General features: G+C 43.4%; 1 non-coding gene across 1 annotated transcript; it reads left to right on the top strand.

Moving 5' to 3' along the window:
- The first annotated feature begins 393 nt into the window (after positions 1 to 393).
- Positions 394 to 512, top strand: LOC145414814 (5S ribosomal RNA). Its single transcript, XR_013899966.1, has one exon. It is a non-coding gene; the product is annotated as a 5S ribosomal RNA (ribosomal RNA).
- Positions 513 to 6,074: the final 5,562 nt, after the last annotated feature.

Raw genomic sequence — 6,074 nt, 5'->3', positions numbered from 1 at the left:
GGTGGAATAAGTGGAATGCAGTGGGATTTGATAGGGTGCAGTGGCGTTTGGTAGTGTCCAGTGGGGTGCATTTGTGCCTAGTGACGTGTAGTGGGGTTTGGAGTGATGTACTGGGGATTGAAAAGGGTGTTGTTGTGTATTTTTTTAAACTTGTTTGTAGGAATGGGAAATGGTTGCTTTCTCTAGGAATTGTGAAGTTTGGTGAAGTATAGTGAGAGTTGGTCGGATGGAACGGGGTTTGGTGGAATGTATCGGGGTTTGGTGGAGTGTAATGGGGTTTGGTTGGGAGTAATGTGATTTGATGGAGTGTAATTGAATTTTGTGAGTTATGCATGGCTTTGCGAGGTTTGGTGGCATTTTGTGTGTATACTTAGAAATAATGTAATGTGGCTGGATGTGGGCCATACCACGTTGAGTACACCGCTTCCCGTCCGATCAGCGAAGTTAAGCAACGTTGGGTCTGGTTAGTACCTGGATGGGTGACCGCCTGGGAACACCAGATGCTGTTGGCATCCCTACGTGTCAAGTGGGGTTGGTGGAGGATTAGTGCCCCTCCCTGTAAAACAGTTAACTCTAAGCCCTTGGCCACCCCATTTGGGATACATGGCGTTTGGCAATGGATGGATGGATGGCTGGATGTGGGTTGTGGTGGGCTATGGTTGTCTGAATACTTCAAATATATAAAACATCCCCGCCTCAGTAATGCTTCCGCACACCTGTAACATATCCCTACACGAGTTACATATCCCCACACCAATAACACATCCCTGCACCTATTACACTTCGTCTCACGTGTAACATCCCCCCACAAGTGCACCACATCCCCAACCCAGCAACACATCCCCTGTCCCACATTCTGGCACCTGCATCACACCCTCACACCTTTGACAGTGTTTTGCACTCCCTGCCACATCCAGCAATTTGCACTGATTATATGAAATTCCTCACATATTTTACCAATTTCAGGCTCATTTAATACATTCCAGTTGATGCAACCATCTACTTTTGCGTTGTTAAGATACTTATAATGGCATAATTCTTCTCCAAGGTCCCACATCCACGTTCGCCACCACCAAAAAAATAAATAGACCAGCATGATTACATTCTTCCCAGATTTCACTTAATAATAACCCACGTAGTCCCTCCGCATTATTATATTCCATTTGAGTATTATATAGGGCAGCTAAGATCCTACACCCTTCACCTGCTCAAAATTTCATATGTGTAGCTTCACGAATGTCAAATCGTCAATGAATGTACGTGAGTATTTTAATCCTGTACAGTATATATATATATATATCCATCCATCCATCATCCAATCCTACATTACCGCATGAGGAGCGTAGGAGCCCGGGGCTAGGCAGTTGGTCCCGACATTTAAGATGAGAGTGACCAGCCTCACCTATCCCTGAGTGACATTACATGAGCAATCAACCCCAACAATCCCTTGGATATAAACTTTCATCGGCTCAATCCGACTGAAGTGCAATAATTACCCACTAAACCAACAGGCGCCAAAATTTGGTTATATGGTTCCCACCCAGAGTAGTAAATGTTTCCTGGTGTTCAGGAAACCATTTGGCTCGTCACTCAGTGTAGAGTCACCCACAGGCAGATGGAAGAGGAAAGAATGAAGGAAAGAAAGACAGAAGAGGGAGCGTAAAGTCACCCGTAGGCAGAAGGAAGAGGAAAGAATGAAGGAAAGAAAGACAGAAGAGGGAGCGTAAAGTTACCCGTAGGCCGAAGGAAGAGGAAAGAATGAAGGAAAGAAAGACAGAAGAGGATGGAAGGAAAGAAGGATGGGGGAGAAGAAAGGGCAGAGACCCGACAGCAACAGTACATCGAGTGAGTGGATGGTGAGCGCCCCCACCTACCACTAATATATATATATATATATATATATATATATATATATATATATATACCCCACCTACCACTAATATATATATATATATATATATATATATATATTCTTTATATGCGCGCGTGTGTGTGTGTGTGTGTGTGTGTGTGTGTGTGTGTGTGTGTGTGTGTGTGTGTGTGTGTGTGTGTGTGTGTGTGTGTGTGTGTGTGTGTGTGTGTACCACAGCCAAAACTGGAGAAGGGATTTTGGCTTTGGGGAAAACAGAGTTATGTTGTTATGAAGGAGGCGACGAGGCGATTACTTTCTAATTAATACCGGAGAAAAAGTTTGACTGCAGATCATAGTGACTCCATTCCTTCAGGTGGGTCTGACTTTGTGACCCAGTGTGGCAAAGGTAATTGAATTGGTGCGGGAGAGTTGCAGCTGAGCATGGGGGAGCGTTCCAGCAGAGGAAGGTTTATGTTGTGGGGAGGGTTTATGGTAGGGAGAAAGAATTTTTGGTGGAGAAGAGGTTGGGTTGGGCAAGGGTTTGTGGTCAAAGGAAAGACTGTGGTTGGGGTGAAGCTGTGATAGGGGTGGGCTCGTGCCTTGAGGAGAGGATGTGATGGAAGAGTTGTAGTCGGGGAGAGGTTGTGGTGGAGGATCGGTTGAGTTAAGGAGGTTAGTTTGTGGCAGGACGGTAGTGGTTGTGGCAGAGGGGTGGAGTTGTGGTAGGGTTTCTCATAGATATAAATATACCTAGATGCAGCATGACACTACTTTAGATACGTCTACGAGGCCACCATCTTGGAGCGGTCGAGGCAGGCGATGTTGTGTTCCAGGCATTGGGCAAAGTTGACCACTGTTTACCTAGAAATGCTGCAACACTGTGCTGCTTTTGGGTGTAAAAACCGTCGAAATATAGAAACAAGACAACAGGGAATAACTTCCCACAAGTAAGTTGATTTAAGACTAGTTCTTGTGTGATAATTTGACGTCAGCTTGACAATGCATCTTGGATGACAATGTCAGTAATGTCCATGTGTCTGCTGTACCAGGGCCAGTGGCGTGTGAAATTATTACTTTACAGTCTTAAACCTGATGCAAAGTTATTTACTTTCTTAGTTTTCGTCTGTAAAAAGTATCATGGAAGATTGGGGGAAAAAGCTGCATAAACATTTGAAAGTCAAGAGTTTAGAGGCTGTCCATTCCAAGAAATGACCGATATATTGTCAAAGTGTATTGTTGTGCAGCTGTCACAGTGGCCGTATTAATATTATAATATATATTCAAGGCCAAGCACAATGACTCTGTTTCATCTATCCCCATGAAGGTACTATTTTACAAGTTGCCAATATGTGGTTCAGGAATATTTCCACCATAAACGCATAATATGATACTTAACTCTAAGGTAAGCATTCCACTGCAGCAGGTTAGGTTAGGTTAGGTTAGATTAAGTCCAGAGAAATATACTGCACAACCTTGGGGGTGTATTGCCAATTTGTAAAAACTTACCCCCATGAATTAGATTTCAACAGAGTAATACTTTTTCCACAAAAAAACAACTGTAGATGATAAATTGTATTCAGTTAAACGTAATGAAAAATTTTCTTGTCTTTTATCTAAATAGGTTTCCTAGAGATCTTGAGCTGATAAAAGTTTGGGAAACAACTGTGAGGAGAGAAGGTTTTATGCATGTGTAACTTTTTTCCCTTATGAATTGTATTTTCTAATGATGTGTAATTGTGTGTGTAATTTTTTTGCCTTATGCACTGTAATTTCTATGCATGTGTAGTTCGAAGTGTAATTTTTTTGCCTTATGCATTGTATTTTCTATGCATGTGTAATTCTGTGTGTAATTTTTTTTGCCATATTCACTGTATTTTCTATTGATGTGTAGTTAAATGTGTATTTTTTCCCTTACGTATTGTATTTTCTATTCATGTGTGATTATGTTTTTTCCCTTGTGCATTGTGACAGTGCAACAACTTAAAATGTATATTTTTTTTTAACCTGTGACTTGTAAGCCCTCCTTCCATTTTCCCTTCCTTCCTCTTGTCTTTCCTCTTCCTTCTGTGTGCGGGTGACTCTACACTGAGTGACAAGCCAAATGGTTTCTTGTATACTTGTGAGAGTTTACCTAAGTGATATAAGGTAAACTCATCATGTGTGAAAATTAGTTTTTATCAGTTACCACCTAGGTCCTAATGGTTTTAAGTTTTAAAGATAGTAAAACTTAGAATATACACATGGTCAAGTGCAGAACAAATTCTTCAGTTATTCTTTTATGACAGAAATAACAGCCCTGCAGCAGCTTAGATCTATTTGGTATTCTAAACACTATATACGGCTATAATATATCCTGTATTATGAACATCCGATTATGTACAGTCGTGGTAATAAATAATCACCTATCCTCCAGTACCCCTGCCTCAGGCTGTCTCCTTTATGCGCAGCAAGTCACAGTGTCACCTATGGTGACACCGACAGCATGAGCGGCTCAACTCTCTGGTTATGCAAACGTCCCTCAGCTGCTTCTCTATCCTCCGAAAGGAGGATGGTGGGTTGCAGAAAGGAAATTTAAGCCTGCAGTCCACCGAGTTCACGTTTCAGATGAACCAGGAACCACAACCACTACCACCACAACAGCCACCACCATAACAGCCACCACCACAACCACAACCACCACCATCACCACCACCACAACAACAACAACAACCATTACCACCCGCACCAAATCCACCACCACAACCACCACCACCACCACCACAACAACAACATCCACAACCACCACCACCACCACCACAACAACAACATCCACATCCACCACCATAACAACAATCACCACCACAACAACAATCACCACCACAACAACAATCACCACTACACCATCACAACAACCACAACAATAACCACCACCACAACAACAACAAAAACGACCACCACCATCACAACAACCACCATCACTACAACACCCACCACCACAACAACCACCATCACAACAACAACCACAACAATAACCACCACAGCAACAATCACAACAACAATCACCACAACAATTACCACCACCATAACAACAACCACTATCTTAACAACCATCACAACAACCACCACCACAATAACAACCACAACACAACAACAACAACAATCACCACAACAATAACCATCACCATAACAACAACCAACACAACCACAACCACAACCACCACAACAGCAACGACGACAACAACCACAACAACCACCACCACCACCACCAATGCAACAACCACCAACACAACCACCACCACCACCATAACAACAACAGCAACAACAATAACAACAACCAACACAACCACAACCACCACCACCACAAGAACAACCATCACCTCTACCACCATAAGAACAACAACAGCAACAACAACAACCATAAAAAACATCACCACAACAACCACCACCACCACTACAACCATCACCACAACCACCACCACAACAACAACAGAAGCAGCCACTATAACCACCATCACAACAATGACAACCACAACAACCACCACCACAACCACCACCACCACAACTACAATATCCACCGCCGCCACCACCACAACCACCACCACCACAACTACAACATCCACCGCCGCCACCACCACAACCAGCACAACAGCAACAACAACCACAATCACCACCACAACAGCCACCATTATAACTACCATCACAACAACCACCACCACCACAACAACAACCACCACCACAACAACCACCACCACAGCAACCACCACCACAACAACCACCACCACAACAACCACCACTAACATAACAACCACAATCAACACAACCACCACCACCACCACCACCACCACAACAACAACATCAAAAACCACCATCACCACCAACAAAACAACAACAAAAACCATCACCACCACCACCACCACAGCAACAACCACCACTACCACTACAGTAACCACCATCACCACCACCAGAACAATAACCACCATCCCCACCTCCACCACAACAACATTCATAGTCTGAATTCGCTCTAAAAAAAGCCCCACTATTACATACATGACCGTTCCAACATGGCGGCCGCAAAGACGCATAGTCGCTGTACTGAAGAATGGGCGATGCGAAATCTAGTTTTATATAAATATCTATGCCGTTGCCACCCAATGGGAATGGATGCCCTATTCCTACGCGACGTCTTAGCTACATGCCACCTCTGGTCAAAATGTGTGCCAGTTCATGCCGTTAATTCATAAAT

This window comes from Coenobita brevimanus, chromosome 100, assembly GCF_032717465.1.
Source record: "Coenobita brevimanus isolate Jiangsu-jjx chromosome 100, ASM3271746v2, whole genome shotgun sequence".
In the NCBI taxonomy this organism is placed as follows: Eukaryota; Metazoa; Arthropoda; class Malacostraca; order Decapoda; family Coenobitidae; genus Coenobita; species Coenobita brevimanus.
The sequence above is the reverse complement of the archived record's forward strand: the minus strand, read 5'-3'. Positions and strand labels throughout refer to the sequence as shown.